This window comes from Lagopus leucura, unplaced genomic scaffold, assembly GCF_019238085.1.
Source record: "Lagopus leucura isolate 7727_CA_CO unplaced genomic scaffold, USGS_WTPT01 Super-Scaffold_73, whole genome shotgun sequence".
Classification (NCBI taxonomy): Eukaryota; Metazoa; Chordata; class Aves; order Galliformes; family Phasianidae; genus Lagopus; species Lagopus leucura.
This window is the reverse complement of record NW_024962252.1, coordinates 83529114-83546938: the sequence shown is the minus strand read 5'-3', so window position 1 is coordinate 83546938 and position 17825 is coordinate 83529114. Positions and strand designations below refer to the sequence as shown.

General features: G+C 40.9%; 1 protein-coding gene across 10 annotated transcripts in view; it reads left to right on the top strand.

Moving 5' to 3' along the window:
* The window catches only part of ESRRG (estrogen related receptor gamma), a 379837-nt gene that overhangs the window by 109559 nt on the left and 252453 nt on the right, over positions 1-17825 (top strand). For 3 of the 10 annotated variants that reach the window (XM_042895241.1, XM_042895245.1, XM_042895239.1), the window contains exon 2: positions 5600-5772. The exons of the other annotated variants lie outside the window; for them this stretch is intronic. The gene's annotated coding sequence lies outside the window, so the exon portion shown is untranslated. The remainder of the gene's footprint in view (positions 1-5599; positions 5773-17825) is intronic. 10 annotated transcript variants of the gene reach the window in all.

Sequence of the window (17825 nt, the reverse complement as noted above, 5' to 3'; positions counted from 1 at the left end):
AAAAAGAGGGTAGTGGGACATAGAGGGCTGGGGGGAGAACCCCCAAATGGCTAGAAGTTCTTAAAAGTAAGATATAAAAGAAAATAATAATTTCTGTCCCCTGACATATAGTTCAAAAAGTAGCCAGGAGTTTGAATCCGGTATGTCACATTGCATACAAATGAAGAAACTGTCACCATCAGTTCCCTTTGAAACCTTTTGATCTGATCTTCTGTAGTAAAGGGCATGTGACTTGATCAGGGCTTCTTCTCTGTTACATAGCCAGAGACCTGATCTACTGAAATACCTGTGACAGGTTTCTCCACTTAACTGATAGTATCCTTATCTTTTTTTCTTTCTCTCCAATGTTTTTTCTTGTGGTGGGTAGTGGGTAGTTTTGCCAGGTGCTTCATTCATCCTTCTCCATCCAGGAAAAAAAAGATTCCAACTTTTAGCAGTTCCTGGCTAATGCTTCATATTATGTTTTCAGTAATAGGCTTGTAATTGCTTTCTTTCTGTTTGCCAAATTGATTTTTTTGTTTGTCTGGGTTGTTTTTGTTTTTTTGTTTTTTTTGTTTTTTTTTTCCTCAGAAGAGCAGGAAAGTGTAAGAGAAATACTTTGTAAAAGCAGTTTGCATTGAACTCATATTTATTTCAAAAACACATGGGAGATATATTCTGATAATTTAATTAAGGATTGCTTTGTTACTGAGTACCTTTAAATGGATGACTGGAATATGTATGTACAGTCAGCAGTACAGGGGACAGTAGTGGGAAGAAAAGATATTACAGACCTCTAATACTTCTAAAAAGAACAATTTCTGTAGGATGTTGAATTTTTTTTATTTTTATTTTTTTTAATGAGCTGTATTAGTTTATGAACTTTGGTTGAGATTTTAGTCCAGAACCACTGCAGACAAGGAAGATTTTCCTTAAGAGCTGTCTTCTGCTACTGTGGCAATCAATAGCAAACTATTTTGGACTCTTCTGTGCTGTGGGGCAATGGAAGAAGGAATGAAGGAGAAACTGCTTTATTCTTTTCTGACTAAAAGCCAAACATCCTTCAGCCCACATGTTGTCACTGCTGGCCTCGACAAAGAGCTGCTGGCTGAGGATGGCCTTGCTGAGTTCCATTCTAAAATGGGTGAAAGTTAACGGTCGGTGTTTGTGCAGGACAAACACTGGACTGGGTCACCGCTTTCAGCCTTCAGGTGATTAACCTGTGAGTATGCCATGCAGTGGATTGCTCTTCAGGAGAGGCTCAAAGATTTAGAACTTTGTTGGGGTGACCAGTCTGGCTCTTGGCTGCTGGCCTGAGCAGGCACTGTTCCCTTTGGTACTGTAGGTACACAGATGAGGTTCTACATATATGGGCAGCATATATGTTCATGGGACTGCTGTCACCAGCACGTGCCTAGTGAAGATGGGGTCCAGGAAAAGGTGTGGAGCCAGCTTGTCCAGGAGCTGAGGCTGGCTGGAGTGGCATAGTGTGTTGTTTGCAGTGCCTCCTACTGAAAGCCCTTTCACAGACAGAACCGTCTTGTTCTTCAGTGATGTATATCATCTGTCTTAGCTATCGACATGGGTGAAAACTCAGTTTTCCTAACGTGCCACAGGAATATACATTTAATATATAGCCCTTAGTATGGGAGAGACATAGACCTGTTGGAGTGCATCCAGGAGAGGGCTGCAAAAAATGATCTGAGGGATGGAACGCCTCCCCTGTGAGGACGGGCTGAGAGTGCTGGGGCTGTTCAGCCTGGAAATTTGATAATGGCCTTTCAGTATCTAAAGGGGGACTGTGAGAAAGAAGGGGATAGACTCTTCAGCAGGGTTGTTGTGATAGGACAGCAGGGAATGGTCCCAAACTAAAAGAAGGGAGATCTATATTGGATATAAGGAAGAAGCTTTCTACAATCAGGATGGTGAGGCACTGGCATGGGTTGCCTGGGAAGGTGGTGGATTCATTGTTCCTTGAGGTGCAAAAGGTCAGGCTGAATGAGGATCTGAGCATCCTGATCTGCTGTAGGTGCAGGTCCCCTCATTGCAGGGCATTTGTACTGGGTGACCTTTAAGAGTTCCAATTAAAACGATTGTATGAATATATTCTGGATGCTTCAGTCCTGGATTGCAATTGGTGAGGCATGGGGACACCAAGAGCTGCTATCTCTGTGTGGCTTGGAGGTGCTCATAGGCCTCATCCCACTAGGGATGGGAGTGCCCCTGCAGGCATCTGGCCAACAAGAAGACCTACTGGAAGAAAGACACAGGTATGGCTGGAGATTGGTCTACCATTGCAAATCCTCTTCCCCTTCCAGTGGGAGAGGGACAGGGGACTTGATGGTTTCACTCATTCTCTACTGAAGAATGAGTATGCAGGGGAACAGGATGCTTAACACTCAGTGTGAGAGATTAGCGGATCCAGAAAACCACCCATTTGCTTTCAGGGCTTCCTCTGCAATCAGCATAATTTTCTCATGAGGAGAGGATTTTGCTGTAGAACGGAAGGTTGTGGAATGGAGTGTTTACAAAGCGAAAAATAATTGTATTTATGGACTGGGAGTCTGAGACCTTTTTGGCTCTGATCACCTGTATCTGTCTGCTTTGCATACAGGAGGCAAGTTATTGGATAGTTTAAAATGTTGGGCATTTTATAATAATAATAATAACAATTTAAAGATTTTCCCAGCTGTTAAAGGATGCAGTTTTTCTTTCATAAGCCATTATGTATGCAAGACCAATTGGTAAACTGCAATATACTGTTCTGTAATTATTCTCCCCTGTAGCTTTAATGAGGAGATCTGTGCCCAGTTTGATGGAAGAATATTCTCTGCCGACAGCTACACTGAAAATCAAGACAGGTGTAATCTGCTTACTGTAGTCTGTGAATCCTCACCATGTGGCTGTGTTATCTCTAGTGCATGTTTATAGGAAGATGCTTGTAAAAGGATTTAATTTAATGGAATAATGGTAACTGACACTATGAAAATGAAGGGGCTCAAATATTATGGTGAGGAGAGTCATAAATACTAGAGTAGATGATAAAAAATGGAGATGTTATGTATTTTAGTTAATGCCATATGAAAGGAAAATACAAATTAAGCTGTGCTATCTACTAAAAGAAAATGCATTCTTTATTACTAACATAGTCTTAGGACAGACTTCAGAGAAAATGTATCATTTTGGAGGTATGTACCCAGTCTCCCAGTTACCTGAGCCAAGGTACTTTTCTTCTGGAGCTCTGCTTTTCTACGGTTGTAATCTTAAGAGCAGAATGCCTTTAAAAATCAGGTATACTGCTGAGCCATAGCTGAAACCTGTGTGATGAAAGGGTAAACTGAGACTTTGCTTAGGAACCAGAGTACTCGTGGTGGGGAGGCTTCATTGGGACACCTGTACAATTGTGTCTCTATTTCCTTATGTGTACAGTGATGATACCTAAACTATTTTTAGAAAAGCATCCGAATAACTTATTCTTCCGAAACCTGTTGAGAAACTGCAGTACCTTCTTGCAAGTAACATCTGCACAGTATTGCTCTTTTGGAAAGAAGGATATATTTAGGCAGGAATGTGGATCTAAATATTATTTTCAGGGGTGGGGCCATGGGTGTGGTTTAATTAATTATCAATTATTCTTAATTGCCCAATACTGACATACATCTAACACACTAGAGAGTTTAATATCTGAAAGACTACTTACCATCATTTTTCTCAGCAGTCCATTTGTAAGTGTTGGGGAAGATGATGCAGTGTCAGCACTTCAGTACTGTGCTCATGGTCTTGTACAACTTCTGTCCTTGAACATAGTGTGTGAATGCACTGAAGATGGTACAGTTACTAGCAAGAGCAATACCAAGTTTTCTGCTCCTCAGCAAATTAATTGAAAGCATAGAGAATTTGAATATCGTGTGATGCCTCTGTACTTTTAATGTTAAACTTTCTTTAGTGTTAAGGTACGTGCATCTAATTGATTATCCATACCGAGGACAGTGAAAGAACAGGATCTGACATAATGCTACTGCATCAGGCAAAATGTACTTAAAAAAAAATATGGAAAAGCACTTCTGTTGGGGAAAGATGGGAGTTGAGCATTGCTGTTAATTATTCTTATTATGCTGATCTCACTCCGATTTTGAGTCTAGTGACTGTACTGACAAAGAAGCAGCCTTGATTTTTGCACATATGTTACTGCTCCTTGTAAAACTGGGCTCACAGATTGCTCTCAAGCTTTTACTGTTCCTGTAGAACGTTTCCATAGTTCCAGCAGTTTGATCACAAGCACAGCGTCTCTCCTAATGCTGTGCAGGTTGATAAAACAGTTGCCGAGCTGGAGTCCCCAAAGAAATTATTAATTATCTGGTTAATGTGCATCAGGCTGTGGGAGTGTGAGATTAATCACCAGTGCTGGGATGAGTTGCTGAAGTGGATTTTGGTTTTTCGTCTCCTGTCACTTGGTAATGGCTTTTCCTTCCTTCACCATCAGGTGAACAGGTGTGGAGATGCTGTATTTTCATTTTCCTGTAGTCAGGAACAGCCGGTGACCAGGAGATGCCTTTTTCTCAGTCCTGCTGCATGAGCAGTTTACAACATGGAGCGCTCCCTGCTTCAGATGTTCCAGCTGCAGGACATGCTCCTGTGGCACAGGACTGACCTGAGCCTTCCCAGAGAAACACTCAAACCCCTGAGCATGGGAAGGAGCCCCAAGGTTGATTCTTCTGTATTCCCCGGTTCTCCAAGGAGGTGAATTATATTTGGATGTGAAATTGCAACTTGAGTCCTGTTTTGAGCGTATTTATAGTATTTTGAATTTCTCAGTGAGCAAACATTCAGCATGCCTCCTTTGTTTAATGTAACAAAAGGAAAATGTGCTTCTGTGAGGTAGCTTTTGAACTTCTTTGCAGGGCAGGCACAGAAGAAGGTTCTAACGCAGCAGTTACCATTCTCAAAGCCATTGTGTTGCATAAATATTCAGCTGTGGAAGAAGTTAGACTTTTTCAGTGGTGGTTTATCAGTGAGGGCATTCGTGCAGTATTGCAGCTGTGGTCCTGTCTCTTTTGCTATTACTAACCCACAGCAGCTGCACTCAGCTTGTGCAGCAAAGCCCTGATATTCCTCCAGAGGTCCTTACTGGATAGCATGTGCTTCCACAGCTCAGTGCACTGATGGAAAACTGAGGAGGACTTTAAATCTTACAGCTGTGATGCTATGTGGACCCTTTGAACAGGAAGCTGTGACTCTATCATAGCATCAGGACCATTGACTGGAAGCAGTTTCTGGTTTAGTGAGTATGAGTGAGGAGAAAGAGGGAGACGAGGTGGAAGGAGCTGTGTTGTATTCATCTAAAACAGTTTGCCTGAGGTCAGGGGGAGCATCTCCTAGTTGAGAAAGTAAGAATCTCTGAACAACCATACAAGAGTCAGTCATCACAATAATGTGTGCTGAGGGATAGAAGCAGAGACAGAACCCTTCTCCATTTGTAAAAGGCTTTCATGCCTAGCTAAATAGCACTGCCTCATTCTCAGACTATTACTAATGTAATGGTATTTGGGTTACTTCATCAGCTCCAGCGTAAGTGTTGCTTGGTCTTCATCAGCTTATGATTTCTATTCCTATTTGACAGGGCTAATGTTTTCTCTCCTTGGTAAACTGAGAATTTTTTACTTCCTTGACACTTCAAGCAAGCGGAGCTGTTCTTATATTTGAGGTCACCAGGAACTACTCAGTCACTGAGCTCTTGTGCTATCCTGAATCCCTCCACAACTAACGGAGATACCTTGGGAGAAGAGAATAAAGGTATGAGGTGATAGGAGAACTTGCCTTTCCTACCGGTTGCACGCTCCAGGCTGCAATCCCTGCTCAGACCCAAAGTGACATAAATATCCACTTGTTTAGCAGCCATGGTACAACTTCACATTAAAAATGTGGATGACCTATTTGTGTTTGAAAACCCCTTGCAAGCCAGTCAGCATGGCAGCATTGGGGTTTAAAACTTAAAGTCCTCAGGGCTCCAGGTTGAGTATTTGCATCACTGTTGTTTGGGTTTCTGCTCCTTGTAGAGCTTTCTGAGCTCAGTGTGATAAGTAAAAGCACGTTTACTTTGCTAAGCTCAGCAGATCCCAGCACTGAAGAGATAACAGTGGAAAACGGGACCTCTAGGAGACAAGAAATATTTCCCCGCATTGGGAAGCAGGTCACTGTTCCTGTATGACTTTGTTAGCACCATGCATGTGTCTAACAAAAGTTGGCATGAACACACATGTACACATCCACAGTGTGGCGCAGAAGTGATGCAAGAGGAGTGTTTGTAAAACTCAGTGAATGTATGAACCATAGGGACATTAAGTCAGCAGTCTCTCTACAGTAGCTGTTGATTTTTGCTTAAAAATAAGTAAAATTGCAGTTTTTCAGATGAGTAAGTTGTGCAAATCCATGCCTAATTTACATGTACAATCACCTTGACTGCTTGTACAAATCAGGTAATTGTGCATGCAAATAGCTAATTAGCTGATCTCCTGATGCAGACTCAGGATCTGTAAGTGTACACTAACCATGTAGTTATCATGTATCTGCCAACAAGTTCTATGGAAAAAAAAACTTTGCCCTGACAACTGTTAGCAGATGCGGAGGGTTGCTTTTCTTTTTTGCACTGGGGTGGTGTGACTGGTGGTCACAACTGTTACTGTGGATCAGAACTGGGTGGGGATCTGAGAACATTTGAAATTACCAGAGAACTTTCCTTTCAAAGATGCAAGCTAGCATTCCTGCTGCATGCGATGTAGCATGCTGCCAGTGATGGAGCCTGAGGCAGGCTGCTCTACCCTGTGGCATGGGGTTGCAGGGGCGCCCATCTTATAGCAGTTCTTCTGTCTGAGCTCATGGTCAGTGTCATGTGTGGTTTTGCTATAGAACTTAAAACTCTTTCTTGAAGAGTTTGAACTTAACACTCTTCTGTGAAGAGTGCTTGTACGTGCTGCCCTTTCATCTTTCCTAATGCACAGAACATTTCAGATTTTAAAACCATTTGCCTCCTTCTGACTTGATAGAAAGAATTTATTGGGAAAGTATTTAAAAGGAGGGTGAGTTTTCTGATTTTATTTATTAGCCCAACTTGGAGATCTCTTTCTTAGCATTTCAATACTAAGCAAAAATAACCTGAACAGGTTGAAATGTGCAGACTGTTAAAGTTCTGGAACCACATGAAATGACACTGAAATAGGAATCTTCCCTAGGAATTTCAGGAACATCTTTCTCCCATCTTTGTGGAGCGTGTATTTCTATTATTTTTATAGCTGTTATATGATGTGAGGGGAGGAGAATAATTCACTGTAGTAAAGATTTATTTTTCAAAGCGTACCCATTTGAAACTGGTTGGAAGTTGCCATTATATTTTTAACATCAACATTTTTGGCTTCAAGCTGACTGCTAACTAGAGTGTCCTCTGGATGCAGGTATGTCTTGAACTAACTTAATAACTCAACGTGGTTTTCTTATTTATTTATTTATTTTTTTAAATAAGGAAATTAAATAGCGTACTAGATTTGAGGCTTATCTGACATCTAAACTTCCTTTCTTACAAGTTTAATCTGAAACCAAGATGAAATATGCCAATACAATGCAAGCTTGAGGATTCAAATCCTAAGCATGAAGTCTGTATCCAGGGCTGTGCAATGATAGTTAAGTTTTACACTTTGGATATTCGTACACTTCTCACACATATTTGTGTAAGTCAAGGTTTTTCTTACTTGGAGGATTCTATACTGTGTCGACAAACAATCAACTAGATGCTGATCACGCGAAGACTAGGTTAGCAGAAGGAGCATCTCGGCAGTCTATGGCATCCTTAAAACAGCCCTGTGAAAGGAATTGAATGTGTCCATGAATCCTGGGATGTCTCTTGGAAAAAATAATAATAGAAAGCACAATAGATTGTTTTACCATCACCTATGTGGCCACCAGATAAAGACCCAAGGCAACTCCATTTATTACTTGTACGGAATATCCTGTTTCTGGTAGAGAAGCATCCATCTAGTGGTAGTTGGCTGTAGACTCAGGAGAAAAGAGCATCAGTCCCTGTGGAGGCATGAAGTCTCTTGTCTGAAGGTCAAAGTGCTTCTCAGCAAGTGCAGAGGAAGCTCCCCATCAGTGGAAGAAAATATGCTTAAAGGAAACAAGATGAGGAGTAAGCTAGGAGAACCTTCCGCACAACCTGTCCTTAGCGTATGCTGAGAGCATAAGACTCCTAGGTCTCCCTCCTTCCTTTGTTAATCTGTGATGGCACTGTGGGATGTGGGAATTCAGGAAGCTGAGCTGAAGGCTCAGATGTCAGGTTGCATGCTGATATCAGAGTGCACTTCTAGTCTGTGGCTCGTGCTTATCAGCTTTGGTGTCCGAGCCCTGGGAGCCACTAGTAACAGCTCATGCTGTGGTGGTGTGTGCACAGGCTTCCCCCACCCCTCCCGTGTGTGTCTGCTAATTTAAAGATGTGAAAATCATTGAATGACATGTTCTGATTAGCAAAGAGCTTGGGCCTGTCTGCCCCAAAAGGGAGTTGTGGAAGATGTGTGCTGACTTTATTATTGCCCATATCAGACTTTCTCCTCTGCTGCCCTGTTACTCTTTAAAGGGACAGAGGCAGTTGTTTGTTATATGCTTTGTTTTTGACAGTGCCCATAGCTTTTATGATTTCATAACTGACTATTTTTCAATGAATCCTAAGTCAATAAAAAGCAAATTAGCTGTAAAATTATTTTCCAATGTTAACCAACTAGATTTCCACACTGACTTTACTGTAGTTTCTGACCTGGAATTGAAAACTGGTTTGGAAACAAGAAGAAAGTACCAGGGAAAAGAAGCAGTTCTTCAGAGGCTGACCTGAATAAAACTGAAGGAGGACATAAAACTGGATGAAACTGGAAGTTGGACAAATGAAGCTTCTGTAGGGACAGCTTAAACCCTACTTCTGCCAGGTCAGAGAGCTGCTTGAAGAATTGTGGCTAAAGGCAATATTGCGCATCTCATAGCCATGACTTTTTTTCAGATCTGTCACTGTCTATGGACTATGCAGTGTCACATACGAGATGAAGAAACAGTTACTGGTGGTTAAGGACATACCCATCAAGCTCTCAAACAGTACCCTTGTTCCTATGCATCTCTTTTGGAAGATTCTAAAAGGTTATCTTCCCCCCTCCAATTACTTATAGACACTGTATTAACAGAAAATGCAGTGTTGAAGTGCTAAATTGCTACATTGTTGAGATGGCTTCTTTTTGCCTTTCCCTTTGAGGGCTGTAGTACTGGCTGGTGAGACAGCTGGCTTTGTCTGAGCAGTGTCAGAGTAATAGCTGATGGTTGAGCAGCTCTAAAATGAGGTGGATAGTTACAGGAGATACCTATGTGAATAGCTGGTATCCACAGTTAGATGAGGATACATGCCAGCAGTTACTCCTAGTCTGCAATAACAGGAGTTTTCTCAGGTTTCTTGCTTGAAACCTCCTATTGTGGTGTCCAAAGCTCTAGAAGTTACATGTCCAGAAAAACATTAGAGCACAATAAGAGACAATTGTTTTGTCCTGCACTTTTATTCACAGAGTTCATCCTGGGAACCTCGAAGCATTGCTAGCTGTAACAGAAACTCGGTACACGATGACTGACTTCTCCCGGTGAATCAGCCATTCATTATATTGACATTTAAGTTGGAGTTCTTTTGTATATCCCTGGTGCAGGAATGAAGCTTACAGATCAGCTGCCACTGGTGACGAGACCTAGATGCACTAATAGGGATAACTTGGTTTATCTGCTTTGACACTTTTCTGATATCTCTTGATCATTAAGGTCTGGATTAAGTGGGAAAAAAACATGGCTTGCACAGATGTTATGTAGCTTCTGCCTCAGATCTTTTATGAAAGGGTTTGGATGCTTAATGTCTTCTAATTCAAAAAGAAAAATCAAAGTCTTGTGTACAGCTTCCTTCTGTCACGTGCTGGGATGAGGTTTAGGTGAGCACATAATAGAAACCCAGATATTTGAAAGTCACATTTCCATCTGTATTTAATACAATTGCAGATAAAACCAATGGAAGGGTATTTTTTTTTTTTTTTTTTTTTAATTGATTTGATGCTGGGGTTGGAAAATTGGATACTTACTTTGTGCATTTATTTAAGGGGTTAATTGACACTGTATTCTCTGCTACATTCTGTAACAAAGTACAGATTAGTAACCATTTCTGTCCTTAAGCCTGGTCAGTGTTTCACAGAAACTCAGCAAGTGCATATAGTGCTCCTGAGCTGCTGTAGCTGCTGTAACATCAGGGAGGCTTCACTGTAGTAGCAGAAACACAATGGTAATAGTGAAAGACCTGTCCTAGGGGCTGAGCTGTCTAACAGATACAAGGCAGACCTCTATTTATACCAGTTTGTTTCTCATCAGCACTTTGAGGATTACAAAAAGTGGACTTCACTCTGTGAAGCTGTTACCATAACCATTTACAGAGGGAGAGCTAAGGCTTAGATAATTTGTGGCTTTCCAAAGGTTACCTCTTGTGTCGGTAAGCAACACATAAACAGGAGTCTGTCCATCTGTTTTCCATGCTTCTACTTTTTTCTACAACTATGTGGGGAGAAATTCATCACTATGGAGCATCTAGCATAGCTTCTGTACACAAGGACTACTTAAATTGCTGAGTGTGATCTTCTGCTGGTGCTGTAGAAGGGGGATAAATCAGTCCAGGATTTGGGGGGCTGCTTTACAAAAGACAAATGTCTGCATGGAATGTGACTTCCTAGGAGAAAACAGAACATTGGCATAAGCAGATCTGCAAACAAATGTTGTAACAATAGCATCTGTAATGAAAAGTTGGTAAATAGAGGTATGGCAGCAACTGGGATGTATGTGAGACAATCCAAACAGATCTAAGGTTGAATGAATTAATTGTCTCAGAGTTTCTCTGGTTTAATTTGGTGCTAGGACACTTCTAGATGAAGCAGAGGAGTAGTTATTTGTAGAACCAGAAATTCATCTTTCTGTAAGCAAAGTGAAACTGCCCAATGCTCAAAATAATCACAGTATGTGTTGAAAGACTTGTATGCATTTCCTTCTGGAGAGTCCTGCTCTATATTCTTCTTGCTGAGTGAGCAGCTTGATTATTGGTATGTACTTTTTTCACAGAGGCAACAAGGGACTATGTGGCTCTTACAATGCTTGGGTCACCTTTCTTTCTTACACGTGGTTTTATTAGCCTAAAAAGAAGAATAACATGGGAGTGAAATGCTTAAGTTCCTTTATGTTTTTTTTTTTCCCCATGGTTTCCCAAGTGATTTCCAGGGCACCCTCAGTGAATGCCAGAAGTGTGTAGTCTCATTTTCTTGCATTTAATTGCTGTGGTCATCAATGGTGTTGGATCTGGAAGATCTACTTCAGGAGTTTTGGTCTCTTTTTCTCATCTTGGAGTTGAAAATTTTCTTGCTGCTTTTTCAAATGTTCCTAAACATGGCAACAAGCGTGGCTCTGCAACAGATGCAATTCTTTCTAGGTCTCTAGGTAACGTTTTAACCTGTGTAATGTTCACAGCATAGCACCGTAAGTAATATTCCAGGAAATACGCTGCCGCTTGTTAAAAAGGATAGGACCCCAGAGATGCCTTTAAATATGCCTGTAAAGTGAGAGGTGCCAAGAGAAAGATAATATGGCTGATTATAGTTATTTACCTTACATTTTCATTCGCCCTTAACTGGGTGTAATTTAGGGGCATGAAATCTCTTATTGGAAGTGTATTTGCATTAAACAGCTCTAAGCAACCATGAAAGTGCAGAAGCTGAAAAATTGACAGACTGGGTTCCTAGAATCCCAAAGTAGCATTTTTGTAATAGGCATACAAACAAATCAAATAAACATGTTTTGCTTCAACGATTTAAAGAATATGGTCTTTGGAGTAATTTGTCTTTTTATTTTTTTTTCTAAACTATCATTTCTAACCTTTTCATTGCCTATCTCTAGTTTGCAGCTCCTCCTAACAATCTGCAGCAATTTCCAACCCAGCTGTTGCAGTTGCACAGCATTGTGCCTTTGTTTAGATTTCCATGAGCTATCAAATCTGACTATAAAGGGGATTACCTGGATGGTGATGTTGTTTTTCAGGTCTGCGCTTTTTAAGAAATAATTGCTTCACTGTGGCTTTAAAGAAAAATAGAAATAATAATTAAGAATAAAAACTCTGAAAATCAAACTTTGCAGTTGGATGGAGTCCAGTCTTGCAAGGAGGTGCCTTTAAAGATCATAAATCGCAATCGTAGAATCATTAAGGTTGGAGAAGACCTCTAAGATCATCTAGTCCAACCATCCACCTACCACCAACATTGCCTACTAAACCATGTCCTTAAATACCTTTCCCTAAACACCTCCAAAAATGATGACTCCACTGCCTCCCTTGGTAGCCTGCTCCTATGTCTCACCACTCCTGCTGAGACATATCCAACCCGAACCTCCCCTGATGCAGCTTGAGCCCAATTCTTCTCATATCAGCACCGATATTTGGGAGAAGAGACTGACTCGACCTCACCACTACCTTCTTTCAGGGAGCTGTTGGGAGAGAGAAGGTCTTCCCTGGTTCTTCTCCACACCAGAGAAAAATCAGCTGCAAGAACAGTGGATATTTTTAATCAGCTCATGCCTCTATTGGAAGCCTTAAGTTTTTCTGTGTACTTCTTTTAGAATGCAACTGCATACTATTAAACAGATATCCCCCTTTTGTTGTTTTGCCTCTACCTCACGGCAGCTGGTCAGATATTTCAAGTTCTTTCTCTCTTTCCCAAGGCAGTTTTTTGAAATTTGTGAGTAGTTGTGATTTTTACATGAATGGAATTATTGATGTGAAAAACATTAACAATATTTATTTTGGTGAATCGTGGCATGACTGAAGAGGAAAAACTGGTAAAACATGCTCTTCATATATGCAGTAGAGACCATAAGAAACTTAATTTATGTTGAAGAATGCAAATATGTCTGTGTCTGAATCTGTTACTGTGTGTGATTCCTGTATCATGCTGTGTTGAATGTCTTCTAACGGTATTATTGAAATACATATCAAATATTCATATTTGAGTGTTTTTCATGTTGTGAGTGTTAGGTGGAAGCCAGCATTTGCCTTGCTCTGCTCAGCGCAAAATATATATTTACTAGAGTGTCTTCAGTTTTGGTTCTCGTTTTGCAAACAGTACACTTTAATTAAGGCTTGTCACTTGAGATCTGATGAATACATTTACTGTAATGTCTCCATCTTCAGGAGGTGAATTTGACTTAGGAATTCTCTCTGCAGTAGAGGAGCTGATAATGTGAGTTGGAAGTTGGTTGTTTTTTTTTTTCCTTGGGAAAGGGCTGTTCTCTGGCTTGTGCTGCTCTATCTGGGGCAGCAGAGTTCACCTGAAGGATCACACTATGTTGCTTTGTGCAACATGCAGGCAAAAACAGCAGATACAAAAATCCTTAAAGGTTTGTCTGTATGTTTAGCTCAGGGCATATCTGCATAGGATGTTTTTTTTCTTTTTTTTTCTGATGCAGTTTCAGAGGTGGCTTTTTGGTTATACTGGAAAGATTAAGAAACTCCTCTTCCCAAATCCCTGAATTAAGTTTGTCAGTCTCAGAAAGGACTTTGACCGAACGAACTGTGAACCTCTAACACACAGTTTTGTGTGTCTTATTTGTTAACCCTTCCTACAAAAGCAAGCTTTAGTTAACCTTTCATCTGTGCATATGAAGGGGAAGGGGTGCCGCACAGCTCTCCCAAGGGCACAGCCTGCATCTTCAAATCTTGTTACTGCTGGTATTAGAGCTCCTGCTTTTAATGGCAAGGCAAAATCCAAACAGTCATATTGATATTTAGTGCCTGCTTGCTGGAAAGCATTGGAAAGCGCTTCCTTTTCTAAAAGGAATTATCAAAGCCTCAAACTTCAGAGTTGCATTATTTTATACCAAGCTCACTATTTTTCAACTGGCTAAATCAATATTGTATCACAGTGCTGTTGTCTGGTGCAGCATGGCAGTGGGAAGACTTTGGATCTTACGCATCTTCCCAAGACTCTCCTCCTTGCATCTTTCCTGTCTTTATTAGCAAATACAGGGGTTTGCATGGAGGATGGCTCAGCAGTGAGATGGGCAAAGGAAAAGTTGAGGGGTGGGGGGGGGGGGTACCCCATACATCACAGAACCACTTGGCAGGGAGGAGATCAAGATGCCTTCTCCAGATCACAGGTGGCATGTGCCTGTTGCAAGGTTTGTCTCTCCATCTGCCTGAGGAGATGGTGCATGTGCAGGGCACCATGTCCTCCAACGTTGCAGCAGAAAGGCACCAGGATAAGCAGTGTGCAGGACCCTGAGTGGGTCATTTGTGGGGTGGTAGGTGATGGCAAGGGACAAACGTGTGCCAATGATAGCTATAAGCATCCTTGACCTGCCTTAATTTTTCCTAATCGGACCTATCGTTGCCAGGGAAAGGTATAGATAAATGCAATAATTAACAACAGCAAAAAGTCAGAGCTATAGCAAGGCTCTAAAAGGAAATGCATTTTAGATATTTTGTTGTTTAATTAATAGGGATTTTGTTGTCAGGCTAAAACGGACTAAAAATAAACAGCTGTATAGTACTTCATTAAGCTGCCTGCTTGGAGTGATTTTCCCATTGATTAGTCTCAGGGCTAATGCTGGTTCATTCCTCATTTCATTGCTAATTAACATCAGCTCTGCTCCTGACTACTTGACCGCACTCTCTCTGTGAACATGTGCTGGTTTGGCAAGTAATAACATCTCCCTCCTTAAAGGCAAAATTAAGGCAGAAAATAGCCATCAAGCACAGATCTTTGGCTGCTCCTACTGTAAGGAGAGCAAGCTAAAATCTATCAGCCTGCATGAAGGGTAATAAACATAGTTTACAGAGCATGAGAGTTTGATTGAGGAACTATGTAAATACAGATGATGAGCTCAAGCTGCTGTATGAGCTGACAGACTCGGCTCGTCTCACGGCAGCTGAGTTGATTCAGGCTCTTCTGGGATGCCAGAAGTGTGGATTGCCTGACCCAGGGGCTTGCAGCCACCAGCCTTCAGGGAAAGGGCTGCTTTGAATGGGCGATGCTTGCTTCTCTGAGTGCCTGCAGTGCTCTTGCAGTCTGAATAACTGCACTGACAGAGGGTGCAGTAGGAGCGGGAAGCAGAATGCCATAGTTATAGCTCTGTCAGGCTGTTTCCGTGCTAGGGGAATATAGATGAAAATAGAGGAATGAAATACTCAAATTGGCATGGATGCAGTCTGAGAAAATCTCTAACAACTTTAATGAAATTAGCAGCCTCTATTCTGGGTGAAAAGGTCAATTTTTCCATAAAATCCAAGTAAACTGGCATTTTGGAAAACATCTACTAAACTTGGCACAGAATAAATAACATTATCCCAAAGTCTTGGTTCAATTCCAGATCATAGCATTTTCTTTTAATTGAATTGGGTATTGCATTTCATTTTTGGAAAGTCTATATTTTATTCCTACGTTTTGAAGCTTTCATATCTCAGAACTAATCAGAAACTCAGCCTTATACAAATCTATCAATCAGGAGCAGTCACTGGAGAGAGAGTTTGCCTGAGTGATAATCCCTTTTTACCTACTTTTGAGAAGAATCCCAATTCACTTTTTCATCAATTATATATTTTATATATTTCTGCCATTAATTTAATGGTTTTAGGGATCAGCCTTGCAAATGCTCCTGCATGTGTGCAACTTTATCACAAAAGCAGTTTACTCACATGAATTAACCATGTAAAGTATTTGTAGGGTCAAGCTTTATGGTTTCTGTATGTATCCATGCACAAAGCCCTTGCTTTCCTAAGTCCTCTTCTTTCATCTTTAGTAAAAACAAAACAACAAAAACATCTGGCAGTAAATTATTCAAGAGTAACTGCACTCTTTGTGATAAGAAAGATAGAGAAGCCATAAATAACCAGTTTGGACTGGGAAGACTCCCAGTTCAGTATTGCTTACTTGGTGGTGTTATGTGACTTCCTTGGATGGTCCTGGAACTGGCCTCAAGGCACTGACAGCACTATAGAAAACCCTGTGCTATTGTCAACTGACTGTAGAAAATCCTAAAACCATGTTGTATTGTGGACTTGGTGCAGCTGGAGAATGAAAATGGAATTTAACTGCTTGATCCCAGGACACATCCAGCATCTCACGTTTGTAAAAGAACACCTATGATGATTAACTTTTCTTATGTTACTTCCATTTCTAGCCCTGGCCAGAAGCGAAATGGAACAGCAAATACGTATTTACATTAATAATAAAATAATCCAAGGAAATATTTTCTTGTTTCTTTTGAACTGTAGGGAGTTCTCCCTGGTTCATTGTCTTGGTCCCTGTTTTGCATTTGGTAGGCTGGTGCATGTGCTGTTTCTCATATTCAGTTATTTATGCCTCATCATTCAGAATATGTAGAAGGAAGGAGATCAGAGTTCTTAAAACACTTATGGAAGTGACATATTTCAAATAAGACGTGGAAGGTTGACTTGAGCGATGGAGAGTCTCAACTATTTTTGATGCAGATGACCTTCCTTCTGTTGCTACCATCTCTCCTTAAATAGGGCTCCTTGAGCAGTCAGAGTTGAACGTTGCCATGAGAACCTCAGTCATTGCACCTATAAGTTGATATCTTGTATTAAACAAGCCTCAGTGACTTCTTGGTACACTACAGGCTAGAATTTGTGGAGTATGATTAATAGCTTTTTACAAACCTCTGGTTGGACAACCAAAAGAGAGGAATAATACAGTTGCATTATTACAAGCCAGCAGCATAATAAACATTATTTCTTTTTCCTTAGGAAAAGATTTTCTGTAGAGGTCCCAAAGAAAAATAAGTTTCATTAGTTGAGCATCGAGCAGAGAGATACAGCAACAGAATTGATTGTAATAAGCCTCTCCTTTTTACCAAAATCCATTACTTTCTGAGCTATTAAGTGATGAAAGGGATTAAGAGAATAAAAAAAAAAATTAAGCGGGACTGTATTCGTAAATCTAATAAAGTTGATAACAGTGGAGCATTTTGTGGAATTTGCATGTGAATTTATAACATCCTAATCCGTCGGCAGGCAGCACTGTGCTGCAGAGGAAAGGGGCTGCACCATGCATACAGGATAAAAATGCAAGAGCAGGATTTCTGGCCAAGAAGCTTTTTCCTTTTTTTTTTTTTTTTTTTTCTCATTCCCCCATATGGATATCCATATGTTTTATCACAGATTCCATACTTTTGGTGCCAGGATCCATATGTTTAACTTTTGCTCAAATAAAAGACTAAAATCATTCTTCATTATCACTTTTTTCCTAGCTGGTGTTTTTGTAGACATAACCAAATGTGAAGCTAGATGTTTGGAGCATACTGACATAGAACGCAGTTGGATCTCATGAGAGGTATTTAAAACCAGTACCTGGGGAGTTCAAGGGCTGGATTGTCTTCTGAGTATAATGCCCCTTGACAGTGCTTGAGCAATGCATGGGGTGCCATCATCTGATTGCAAAGCCCTGGTGAGGTTTTTTCCTGTAAAAGAAGAGCTCCTTCAGGAGCAAGACTGAGTCTTGCCTTACTTTTATTTATGTCATGACCTGCACTCTCTGATTCTGCTTAGGTGCGAGCGATGCAGGCAGATGATATGGTGTAGCTTCATTTCACCTCTGCCTTTTCTGTTTGCCCCGTACCTGTTCTACCTTGGTAGAACAGCAGCAGAATTTAGAATTGCTGATATGGAGAATTTGGGGTTGTCTGTAAGGATGGCACATCACCATCTCCTTGACGTGACCCAATCTGCTTTGTGCCAAGCAGAT